Raw genomic sequence first — 13,488 nt, 5'->3', positions numbered from 1 at the left:
CGTGCTGAACTTTGGAAACGATGTTAGTAGTTTGGATGCATTGCTACTTTCAGTAAAGTCTTCATTTCTAGTATATTTTTACATGTTTATCTGCCATTCCGTAGTTTATTTGTGAAACTTGTCATATGAAAACCAAAATCTCTCTCTCTCTCTCTCTCTCTCTCTCTCTCTCTCTCTCTCTCTCAGCCTAACGATCGATCTGAGCCTGTTAGTGATTAAATTAGAAATTCCCTATTATATTAAAGGTACACCAATATAAAAATAAGCAACCATCGATCACTTTCACACATGAACATGACTCAAAGTACAAAGAGGGAACAAATAAGACAATATCCCCTTCCATCATTCAATATTGACATAACCAGAAGGGACTGCAAGAAACTAAAGTTGAAATCTTTAATTTTCCGAAAACAGAATAAAAAACAACAAGAAAACGTATAGAAGAAAAAAAACCAACTCATCTCACCAACAAACTGTTCCTAATTTATCGAAGCAGGTTATATGTCCCCCCCCCCCGAACAGGGGAGTTAGCTACATCTCATGTTCGGGGGTCCCAAAGAGGACCACGTATGTAAGCATGTGTGTCTCGTATCCCCATGTTTGTCAGCATTAATTAGCGTTGGAGTTTGATGTGATTGCAAAGACTTAAGTACCCTCTCCTCCATTGGTGCCAAAAAAATGATGATTCTTGAAAAGGAGTGGTTGTAAAGACTTAAGTGCCCCGAAGATGATTATTTAAGACTCAGTCTCTGCACTGCAGGATTATCTGAGAAAGAAATCTCCCCTGGAGGGGGCCATGAACATCAACCCTCTCACACTCTCTCTCCCTTTTATTTCTGCTTCTATGCACATCCAACAGAAAATCTTACATTGCTCCATCAAGCACCGGCTGACCTGCACATTGACTGTTGTGGAGCCTGATTCAGAGTTTTTACCCTTGCAGGAGGAGGGTTTGGGGGGCTCATCCCAGCGTGGGTAGCATCATTCAACTAAATGAGTTGTATATCCTGATTCAGAGTTTTTACCCTTACAAGAGGAGGGTCTGAGGGATCCTCTCAGCATGGGTAGCATCATTCAACTTGAAGAGTTGTGGAGTCTGATTCAGAGTTTTTACCCTTACAGAAGGGGGATCTGAGGGCTTTTCCCAGCGTGGGTAGCATCATTCAACTTGATGAGTTGTGGAGTCTGATTCAGAGTTTTTACCCTTATAGGAGGAGGGTTTGGGGGCTCCTCCCAACGTGGATAGCATCGTTCAACTTGATTCGTTGTGGAGCCTGATTCAGAGTTTTTGTCATTACAGGAGAAGGGTTTGGGGGCTCCTCTCAGCGTGGGTAGCATCATTCAACAAAATGAGTTGTAGATCCTGATTCAGAGTTTTTACCCTTACAGGAGAAAGGTCTAGGGGTTCCTCCCAACGTGGGTAGCATCGTTCAACTTGATTCATTGTGGAGTCTGATTCAGAGTTTTTGCCCTTACAGGAGAAGGGTTTGGGGACTCCTCCCAACGTGGGTAGCATCATTCAACTAAATGAGTTGTAGATCCTGATTCAGAGTTTTTACCCTTACAGGAGGGGGGTTTGAGGGCTCCTCCCAGCGTGGGTAGCATCATTCAACTTGAAGAGTTGTGGAGTCTGATTCAGAGTTTTTACCCTTACAGAAGAGGGGTCTGAGGGCTCCTCCCAGCGTGGGTAGCATCTTTCAACTTGATGAGTTGTGGAGTCTGATTCAGAGTTTTTACCCTTATAGGAGGAGAGTTTGGGGGCTCCTCCCAACGTGGATAGCATCGTTCAACTTGATTCGTTGTGGAGCCTGATTCAGAGTTTTTGCCCTTACAGGAGAAGGGTTTGGGGGCTCCTCCCAGCGTGGGTAGCATCATTCAATTAAATGAGTTATAGATCCTAATTCAAAGTTTTTACCCTTACAGGAGAAAGGTCTGAGGGCTCCTCCTAACGTGGGTAGCATTGTTCAACTTGATTCGTTGTGGATCCTGATTCAGAGTTTTTGCCCTTACAGAAGAAGGGTTTGGGGACTCCTCCCAACGTGGGTAGCATCATTCAACTAAATGAGTTATAGATCCTGCTTCAAAGTTTTTACCCTTACAGGAGGGGGGTCTGAAAGCTCCTCCCAGCGTGGGTAGCATCATTCAACTTGAAGAGTTGTGGAGTCTGATTCAGAGTTTTTACCCTTACAGAAGGGGGGTCTGAGGGCTCCTCCCAACGTGGGTAGCATCATTCAACTTGATGAGTTGTGGAGTCTGATTCAGAGTTTTCACCCTTATAGGAGGAGGGTTTGGGGGCTCCTCCCAACGTGGATAGCATCGTTCAACTTGATTCGTTGTGGAGCCTGATTTAGAGTTTTTGCCCTTACAGGAGAAGGGTTTGGGGGCTCCTCCCAGTGTGGGTAGCATCATTCAACTAAATGAGTTATAGATCCTGATTCAGAGTTTTTACCCTTACAGGAGAAAGGTCTGGGGGCTCCTCCCAACGTGGGTAGCCTCATTCAACTTGATTCGTTGTGGAGCCTGATTCAGAGTTTTTGCCCTTACAGGAGAAGGGTTTGGGGACTCCTCCCAACGTGGATAGCATCGTTCAACTTGATTCGTTGTGGAGCCTGATTCAGAGTTTTTGCCCTTACAGGAGAAGGGTTTGGGGGCTCCTCTCAGCGTGGGTATCATCGTTCAACTTGATTCGTTGTGGAGCCTGATTTAGAGTTTTTGCCCTTACAGGAGGGGGTCCAGGGGCTCCCCCCCCCCCGCACGGGTCCCGAGTGTCGTGGTCAAAAAATGCACAGGGTGTCGTGGTGAGAAAAGACATATGTTTGTTCCAAGCAAGGTTGGAAGAAATCAATGGAAAATCCAACAGGGAGCATGCCAGAATTAAGATGTGGATGTCAAGCGAGAATGGTGTTGTGCAACTCAAATAACACAAAATAATAAGGGTCTGGTTTTTAGTTAAAATGGGGAATGAAATGACAATAGAAATTACTTAAAATTTACATAAATAAACTAGACTCAATAACAAAGACACCATTTTTTACGGATTTGAAATATGACCTCCGGTTAGGGAGATATGACCCTGACAAGTTGGTCCTAATTCGGGTAGCACGATTTGCGGAAGACACTACAAATCGCTATAGTGAGATCCAAAAACACTATAAATTGCTATAGCAATTTGCGGAAGATACTACAAATTGCTATAGTGAGATTCAAAAACACTATAAATCGCTATAGCGATTTGCGGAAGACACTACAAATCGCTATAGTGAGATCCAAAAACACTATAAATCGCTATAGCGATTTGCGGAAGACACTACAAATCGCTATAGTGAGATTCAAAAACACTATAAATCGCTATAGCGATTTACGGAAGACACTATAAATCGCTATAGTGAGATCCAAAAACATTATAAATCGCTATAGCGATTTGCGGAAGACACTACAAATCGTTGTTAAAAAGCCGGATAACATTATAAATCGTTGTGGGGCTCGTTGGAGACCTCAAAATACTACAAATCGTTGTAGGAAAGCCCGATAATACTACAAATCGTTGTTGGAAGGCCCCAAAAAAATTGGTCCGGAGGGCGCTGCCCCCCGAGCCCCGCCAAGGGCGACCCCCTCTGGACCCCCGCGCCGGGGGGGAGCCCCCGGACCCCCCTCCTGTAAGGGTAAAAACTCTAAATCAGGCTCCACAACGAATCAAGTTGAACGATGCTACCCAAGCTGGGAGGAGCCCCCAAACCCTTCTCATGTAAGGGCAAAAACTCTGAATCAGACTCCACAACTCTTCAAGTTGAACGATGCTACAGTCAGTGTGCATGTCAGTCGGTGTTTGATGGAGCAATGTAGGATCGTCTGTTGGATGTGCACAGAAGTAGAGAGAGAACGGAGAGAGAGTGAGAGGGTTGATGTTCATGGCCTTCTCCAGGGAGAACTCTTTGCCTCCCTTGATTTCTTCTCTAGAGAGAGAGAGGGGGTTTTACAGTGTTTTACGGAGAAAGAAGAAGAAGACTTTGAAGAGTCAACATCATCCTCGACTTTCTGGATGGAAGACATGTTTGTCCTTTTTTTGAACGGAGAAAGAAAAAGAAGACTTTGATGAGTCAACATCATCCTCGACTTTCTAGATGGAGGACATGTTTGTCCTTTTTTTGAACTGTTTGTTTTTTCTTTTTTGAATGAAGGGCATTTTTGTCATTTTCTCAAACCATCACTTTATGAGAAGAATAGCAAGAAAGGGTACTTAAGTCTTTGCAACAACACCAGAGTCCGATGCAAAGTTATGTCAACATACACGGGAATACGAGCCCCATGTGCTTGTATACGTGGTGCTCATTCAAAGCCCCGAACACAGACGTGGGATTCAGTGAATCATCCGAGGGGAACATACACCACCCTCTCCTAATTTATAGACTCCAATGGATTCCAACAAAGACTCTATGCTCCTATATTATAGGCACTACCTTGACTCAAGGAACAAACTCATACATTTAAATCAAATTCCAACAGAGACATGGCTTGTCGCCTCATGAATGAGTTGGGTCAATCCACGTCCCTCCTCCAACACGGTAGCATCAATCGAGATCGAATCCACCTCCCCCTCCACACCACGGTTGGTCTGCGTTTGAGAGTTGGTGGAGTTGAGGTTCGAACCCAACCACCACCTTAGGATTAACGTTAGCAGGTTCATAATAACTAACATCGACACGATGGTGGCCAACGCTAACCAGAGAAGACCGCGACCATGACTCCATCTGGTCTCGGCGCCGCTCATCGCATTCGAGTCTGACACGCTGGAAATTATTATCGTGTTGTTGATCAACGGCAGTCCGGCTGCCACCGGATACTGACCACTAGAGGATTTCTGGCTGCATTGATTCAAAAGAAAACAATATTACTTAATTATAATTAGTTACTTATAACAGCAAAAAAAAGAAAGGGTTGACATTTATGGGTTGATAACCGCTAGGGGTCAAAAGAACCAGTAATTTAAAAAAAATACAGGCGTCAATGAAGCGGTGAGCTAGATACTTACGAAATATTAAAAAAAATATAATATATATATATAGAGAGAGAGAGGGGAGGGTTGTGTATATTCGCCCCCGATGATTCACTGAATCCCACGTCCGTGTTCGGGGGATCGAATGAGCGCCACGTATTCATGCACATGGGGCTCGTATTCCCGTGTATGTTGACATAACTTTGCATTGGACTCTGGTGCTGTTGCAAAGACTTAATCACCCTTACTTGCTTTTCTTGCCCTGAAATGATGGTTCAAGGAAATGACAAAAATATCCTCCATTCAAAAGTTGTGAAACGACGGGTGGGGAAAAGGACAAAAAAGTCCTCCATCCAGAAAGTTTGATGTTAACCATTTAAAGTGGAGACGTTCGCCTGCGCCATCTGCTGTAACAGTTGCTCCCATTATCAACCCAAACTTTGCCTTCGTCTCAAGTCGAGCTTTCCGCCTTGTTTTTTATCCTGTTGTACAACACACTGTCGCCTTCTCGTGCCTGCCTTGTGTTAAAAAACATTCTAGTGTCTTCTCTTCATTTCTGCTCTCGTTAGGCATCATGGAAGAAAGCAATGATTCACAAACATTCCAACCAGTGCCATTAAGGCACCGTGAGTAGCTTTTCATCTCATCATGCTATCGATGAAGAAGGCATGTCGTCTTGTGTGCCATTAAGGCATTGTTTCGTTATTGCAAGTAGATCTTGTTATTACGAAGGTTGGAAACTTATCGATATTTGTAAGACGCTGGGACCTGTTGACAAGAACGCTTGTTTGCAGATGCTAGGAAGGGCCTCTACCCCATCAGGTATCCTACAGTCACTCATCATATGCATTGTATCTCAAACCGCTGTATTAGTAACAGACTCTCGTTTTTGTGAGATACATTTTTGTTAGTTAATATCGATTTTTTTGCTATTATGTTGAAGTTCTTCCTTATCGATTTGTAATTTATTGTGCGATATATTTATTGACCTTTTAGATAGTATGTTTTTGTATCGTCGAGTTGTAAGTTATAAATACTGAACTGCCGTATCGATTTTCAATATCTAACAAATCGCTATACATATCGTTTTGTAAGATATTATATGTTTTGTAATATGTATTTGTAAGATATTTGTACACAGACTTTGAAAATGTTTGGGTGCATAAACACATCTTGACATGCATGGCGGGGCAATTTTTGCATGCATATCGTTGCTCTCTCAGTGACTTCTATTGAAATCGCTTTAAAAATACGTTTTCTACGTGTGATTTGACATTCGAACAATACCCACAAATCACTATGCTGCGATGCCACAGATCGCTATTCAACGATAACCACAAATCGCCATACCGTGATGTCATCAATTGACTTCCTGCAGTAGCAAAAACTCGCTAACAGCCGCTATAAATAAATCGCTCTCCGACTCAAAGCACGAAGTATCCAGCGATGGCAACAAATCCTTTCCTTATCTATTAATTATTTAACACAAATACATTTTCACGATTATCGTATATGGATACAAACCTTTGTGCCGTCAGAACTCGTTAAATTATTGTTCATGGCTTAGATCGCCAATACTTTATGCGATATTCTTTCGAGGCGAAGACAAATACAGCGATTGCTAAACAGAAATGCTATATCTTAGCAATGCCAAAGAGGTTAGGCAATGCCACGATTTCTGAAGAAACATCTATTTTCGTTTAAAGTTTATTTATTACCGAGAGCCAAAGTCGGAAAGATGTAATAATAAAGAATTAAACAGTAAAAGAATTTCACGTTACCGCAACTCATTATACAATTACAACAAATGTATAGCGTGATAAAAATGAAAATCTAGGATTTATTCCGAGTCACTGGACGAATCTGATGAAATTTCATAGACTTGTCTCTCACTTTTTATTGGTGGATTGTCTATCCTGGGTGGCCTCTTCGTTGCGAAACCTTGCCTAAGAAGACTGGTCATCATGTCCACCACTGCATTCAATTGAATGCCCATAGTGCTTACTTCTGTCCTTAATTTCTTATTCTCCCTCTCAATAAGTTCGAACCTTGCGGCAGAGACAGTCTTCTCTTTTGGAGCAAGTGTTCGGTCTTCCTCGTGCTTTGTTACTGAGGGACTAGTCGTATTAACCAGAGCGAGACGATGTTTTGGTTGTAGAGGCTGGGCTACAACATGAGAAGGGACAGTTGGGAGGCATGGGTTGACAATTTTCTCAATCTTCCGATTTTGCCGCATTGGTTCCCAATAGCTTTCGAAATAGAAGGGATCAAATTGTCGTCCTTCATGATCATACGATACGGCAGGGAAACCACCTGAGTTCCAATTTAATAATTCGTCCCCGTAGCGATCGCTCCAATTCACGTGTCTGCCCCCACCAATATTTATCTTCCTTCTCACCTCCAAAGGCTTATTTGGGATAGACTGCCCCAAGCCAGATTGTAGGAGAACTCGACTACCTTGCTGCAACTCGGCTTCAAATTGCAGAATAGCCACAAATCGCGGTCAGACAATCTGGCAGCCTCCGCAACAACGTCTTCATCATCGCCCCCATCTCCATAAGGTCTCCACAAAACCTGTACATTGGTAATTCTTTTTAATAACGAATGACAAATATATTAAAATTTATTTACGCATGATATGGCAACAACGATATGCACTACGGAAGACAATCCTGCAGCGATGTATACTTAAGAATGTTGAACATTACAATGATTTATAATACTCAATGGTAAATGCTGTCGCGATTGTAAACAATTTTAGAACGTTTACCTCGTTTAATTGCAGCCCATCTAAAATGGACTTAGCATTATAAACTGCGACGTTTATTCTGGCCCAGCGACCGATCTTTAGAAAACCACAAATCGGAGGGTCACACCGTGGACGCAATGAGATAATATGTTCCAACGCCCAGGCCTAACAAAAAAAATATTATTAGCAACGCCACAGACTGCAATGAGATTTGTCTACAAATACTAAGTATGTAATCAACAAATACCTGAACAAATGGCCAAAATCCGCCAACTGTTTTCGTACCATTACTCGCACGGTGGAGTTGACTGTACAGGTCATCATTAGAAATCGTCGGAATATTTGGGTTCATAATACAAATCGTTGTATAAGAAGCAATCTTCAGATTGAAGAAAGAAAACTTACACGAAACTCACCGAAACGATGGGAATTTGGATATTCCAACTGTAGAGTAAGCAACGATGCTGCGACTGCGCGTAAGACGGAAATAGATGCTCTGGTAAAAAAGGAAAGGATGCTCTGGCAACTCGAGATGAAAGCAAAGAATCTCCGGTAGAGTGCTTAGAGCGAGAAAGGATTTTTTTGAACTATTTGTATCATACAACATAACGCTTGCTACATACACAAACTCTGCGAAACGTTTTCCCGCGATATCGATGGAGGGCAGTTTTGTCATTTTCACGAACTGACGATTCAGTTTTCCAGAAGGAGGGCATTTATGTCCGTCCGAGGAAGAGGAAGCGAATGGCGGTAAAGGTTACTTAAGTCTTTGCTGCGGCACCAAATTACGATGCAATATGATGGCGACCCACATGGGGATACATGCCGGTCTGCATCTTATACGTGGCGCGGTTTGGAACCCCCGAACATGAGATCTCAGTACCGGCTCTGTAAATTCTTCCGCAAATCGCTATAGCGATTTGTAGTGTCTTCCGCAAATCGCTATAGCGATTTGTAGTGTTATTCAGTAAGCAAATCGCTGTAAATCGCTACCCGAATTAGGACCAACTTGTCAGGGTCATATCTCCCTAACCGGAAGTCATATTCCAAATCCGTAAAAAGTGGTGTCTTTGTTATTGAGTCTAGTTTGATTCTGTAAATTTTCAGCGATTTCTATTGTCATTTCATTCCCCATTTTAACTTCAACGATACATTACAACCACAATCATCAAAAGAAAGATTGCCCAAGCTAAGAGTCTTGAGAGAGTAGAGGAGGGCCTCACCACCCACCGAATAACAAAAAATACAACGACTCAACTTCAAGTGCAGTAAGGACCCAGAGTCAAAAAATTTAGAGGCAGCTCATCAGTAAGGACCCACAACAGTCAATGTGCAGGTCAGTCGGTGCTTGATGGAGCAATGTAGGATCTTCTGATGGATGTGCACAGAAGCAGAAATAGAAGGGAGAGAGAGCGAGAGAGGGTTGATGAGCCCCCGGACCCCCCTTCTGTAAGGGCAAAAGGCCATGAACACGCTGGGAGGAGCCCTCAGACCCCCCTTCTGTAAGGGTAAAAGCTCTGAATCAGACTCCATAACTCTTCAAGTTGAATGATGCTACCCACACTGGGAGGAGCTCTCAGACCCTCCTTTCTGTAAGGGTAAAAACTCTAAATCAGACTCCACAACTGTTCAAGTCGAATGATGCTACCCACGCTAAGAGGAGCCCCCAGACCCTCCTCTTGTAAGGGTAAAAACTCTGAATCAGGCTCCACAACAGTAAATGTGCAGGTCAGTCGGTGCTTGATGGAGCAATGTATGATCTTCTAATGGATGTGCACAGAAGCAGAAATAGAAGGGAGAGAGAGAGAGTGAGAGTTGAATGATGCTACCCACGCTGGGATGAGCCCCCCAAACCCTCCTCCTGTAAGGGTAAAAACTTTGAATCAGGCTCCACAACAGTCAATGTGCAGGTCAGTCGGTGCTTGATGGAGCAATGTATGATCTTCTAATGGATGTGCACAGAAGCAGAAATAGAAGGGAGAGAGAGAGAGTAAGAGGGTTGATGTTCATGGCCTCCTCCAGGGGAGATTTCTTTCTCGGATAATCCTGCAGTGCAGAGACTGGGTCTTAAATAATCATCTTCGGGGCACTTAAGTCTTTACAACCACTCATTTTCAAGAACCGTCATTTTTTTTTGCACCAATGGAGGAGAGGGTACTTAAGTCTTTGCAATCGCATCAAACTCCAACGCTAATTAATGCTGACAAACATGGGGATACGAGACGCACATGCTTACATACGTGGTGCTCTTTGGGACCCCCGATCATGAGATGTAGCTAACTGCCCTGTTCGGGGGGGGGGGGGGGGGGGGGAACATATAACCTGCTTCGGAGAGAGAGAGTATATGAGGGAAAATGTAAAGCGGTAGAGAGGAAACGTTGGGAAGCACAAAAGCCAAACCTATGGATGGAAGGGCAGAGGGTGATCACGTAGTCGGCACCGGAGCACGTGAAGGTGCTGGTGTCGTCGTAGGTGTAGCTGTAGGACCGCGGGCACGCATTTTTGAAGAACTAAGAGTAGGCGGTGGGCTTGCACGTATTGGGGTTGCCATAGCTGTCGTTGCAGCAATACTGCGGGTCGCGGAATGCCTTGCACGCGCTCTTGCACGCCACGTTGCTGATGCTGGTGGTAGTCGTCAGGCGGAGGGGCAGAGATCGTTGAGGTCGACCAGGCAGCCTGTGGCCTTGCAGTTGCCGGACCCGCCCTGCGGGGACACCATCATGGGCAGCTTGAACCCGTCCACTAGGCTCACGTCGTAGAAGTCCATCGCCCCGTTGCCCAGAGTGAACTCCGCCAGCGTCGCCGGCGGATCTGCGCCCCCGCCTGAGCAATCGATCGTGCCCGACCCGCAGTCGCCCGTCACGCAGGAGAACCTTCCGGTCGAGTCTGTCGAGCAGAGTGTTCGCGCGAAGAAATTCCCCGACCACGCACCCGGCGCGCTCAGGGTCGTGGACTCCCCCTGCTTCAGCTCGAACCCCGTCGTCGACAGCGCCGCCGTCCCCGCGTTCGGTAGGACCCCCAACCACACCATGTAGGCGCAGTTGTTCATGAACATGAATGAAGCCGAATGGACGCCTGAAACAGATATCACCAACACACACAAAAACAGATAAGCATGTCAAAACAACACCTGGGTGTTTCAGTTTTTCCTTTTTTAATCTTAATCTATCATGAAAGAAAAAAAGCAGATGGGTTTTGGTTCTTTCACTTACCTGAAAAGAGAAAGAGGGAAGAGAAAACGAAGATGGGAAATAAGGTAGCCATTGATGAGAACACAGAGAGAGATTCCTAGCCTTGAGTTCTCAACTACTCTTTTGAACGAATAAGAGGGAGAAGAAAATGAAATATCTTGGTGAATGAGGAGAGTCGTTTGTTAACTGTTTATAGGAGCGTCTGATTGATTCCGGCTAAAACTAGCAAAAACACGTGTCATTCGTCTGATTGATTCGGCTAAAACTTGCAAAAACACGTGTCATTCGTCCGATTGATTCCGGCTAAAACTAGCAAAAACACGTGTCATTCATCAAAAGTGGAAGATAGCATAGGAACCTTCCAGGTTGACTTGTGGTAAGCCTGGGTACGTGCGGGTTACCCCACCAGATTAGTGAAAAGGACAAAAGTGCCATTCATCAAAAAAGCTAAATAAAGCATCTTCTAGAACACGTGCCTTCAGCAAAGTTTGCTAAAAAAAGCATCGTTGAGAACACGTGCCTTGCAGCAAAGTTTGTCTAAAAAGGTTAATTTTAAGGATTTAAAAAGTCCAAACATTATGTTTTCGCCCTGAGCAGCATAGTCGATTCGAGCATCCTTTGCCTTCTTCTGTTACCGTCGGAACATCCTTTGTCTTCTTCTATTACCGTCGGAGCATCCTTTGCTTTCTTCTGCTGTCGTTGGAGCATTCTTTGTTTTCTTTTGCTGCCGTCAGAGCATCCTTTGCTTTCTTTTGCTACCGTCAGATCATCATTTGTCATCTTATGCGCAGTGGCAACATCGTTGCCATCATCTGTTGCGTCTACCTTTTGGGTGTTTCTTACTCCACTGTCGAATTACCAAAACTCTTATCATTTCGATAAGTTTCGTGTAAGGTTTCGGGATGCAAACAAATCGATTTGTAAATCTGAATGTTAAATCTTACAACGGGTTATACTATTCATGCTAAATAACACCTATTATCATACGGAAACAAATCGATTTCTACCTATCCACCTTGTGAGCATCCAAAAATTGTTAGCACGATTGGTTCTTACGAAGGCCAAACATTTGAACAATATGTACTTTAAAGGTTGCGATTTATACAACGATTTGTAAGTTTGAATCCGTAATGATTTATTCATTTAAAGGAATAGCGATGTGTAGTTATGAAATTACATTGATTTGTACTTAAGTTTGCTAAATCTTACAACGATGTTTACTTATGAAGCCAAATATTGCGACGATTTGTAATGTTGATGATCGTTTAACAAATGGGATAATTTATATTATTATATACTTGGGGAGGCAATTTTAACGTATAATGATGTGGTTAAATTTATGTGTTATGCAGGTTAGCAATGTATGCAGCTCATCATAGAAGAAATATTGCGGCATTCTATAGGATGAGTATTGGAGAAGTTGTCCACCAGTCCCATCTATCTGAGCATTATGAAAGATACCAAAATATAATGAAGATTGAGAATGATAAAGACAGAGACAAAGTGTTGGAATTGTATTATGCAGAGGATTATCCATCAGATATTGAGACTGAAGATCAAAGGAAGAATGAGGAATAATTAAAAATAAAGAAAAAGGATGATGAAGAGAAGAAAAAGCAAAGGAAGGAGCAGAATGAAAAGAAAAAGGCAAATGAAGGAGGAGGAGGAGAGGGAATGGCAAAAAAAGAATGAGGAGGTGGAAAGAAAAAGGCAATTGAAGAATAAAGAGGAGGAGTTTGAGAGGGAAAGGCAAAAGATGATCATGAAGCATTCAGCTATACGAAAGAGGATAAGGCAAATGAAGGAGGCAGGAGAGACGGAAAGGCAAAAAAGGAATAAGGAGGTAGAGGATGAGAGGCAAAGGCAATTAAAAAAGTATAAGAAAAAGAAGGAAACGCAAACGTTGAAGATTAGAGAGGAAAGGCAAAGGAAGAAGCATCAGGATGAAGAAGAGAAGGAAAGGTGAATGAGAAGGAGGATGAGGAAGAGAAGAAAAAGCAAATGAAGGAGGAGGAGGAGGAGGAAGAAAAGAAAAGGCAAAGAAAGGAGAATGAGGACGAGGAAGAGAAAGAAAGAGAAATGAAGAAGCAGGAGGAGGAAGAGAAGTAAAGGCAAAGGAAGGAGAAGGGGGACGAGGAAAAGAAGGAAAGAGAAAGGAAGAAGTAGGAGGAGGAAGAGAAAGAAAGGCAAAGGAAGAAACAGGAAGAGGAAGAGAAGGAAAGGCAAAAGAAGGAGAAAGAGGATAAGGAAGAGAAGAAAAGAGAAAGGAAGAAGCAGGAGGAGGAAGAAAAGGAAAGGGAAAGGAAGGAAGAAATTGAAAAGTTGACGACAGAGGTGATGGAGCGAGGGACGGTAGTAGTAGAAAAGCAGTGGAAGGCAGTGGAGCAACAAGAAAGGCAAAGGTTGAACGGATGGGTTGAAGAGGAGAAAAGTGTGACCAAGGTACGTAAATCGATCATGTTTGTCCCCATTTACTGTGTTAGTGATTACTATGTATAGTGATTTTTGTAATTGCGATTAATGTATAATGATTATTGTGATAGGTATTACTATGT

The 13,488-nt window shown here is 43.3% G+C and overlaps 1 pseudogene; it reads right to left on the bottom strand.

The window, feature by feature from the left end:
* Positions 1–4,489: 4,489 nt before the first annotated feature.
* Positions 4,490–11,006, bottom strand: LOC149829783 (thaumatin-like protein 1b pseudogene; annotated as a pseudogene).
* Positions 11,007–13,488: the final 2,482 nt, after the last annotated feature.

This window comes from Nuphar pumila, chromosome 8 (genome assembly GCF_984573655.1).
Source record: "Nuphar pumila chromosome 8, dmNupPumi1.hap1.1, whole genome shotgun sequence".
NCBI lineage: Eukaryota > Viridiplantae > Streptophyta > Magnoliopsida > Nymphaeales > Nymphaeaceae > Nuphar > Nuphar pumila.
Note: the sequence above shows the minus strand (reverse complement) of the source record. Positions and strands in the feature narration are given on the sequence as shown.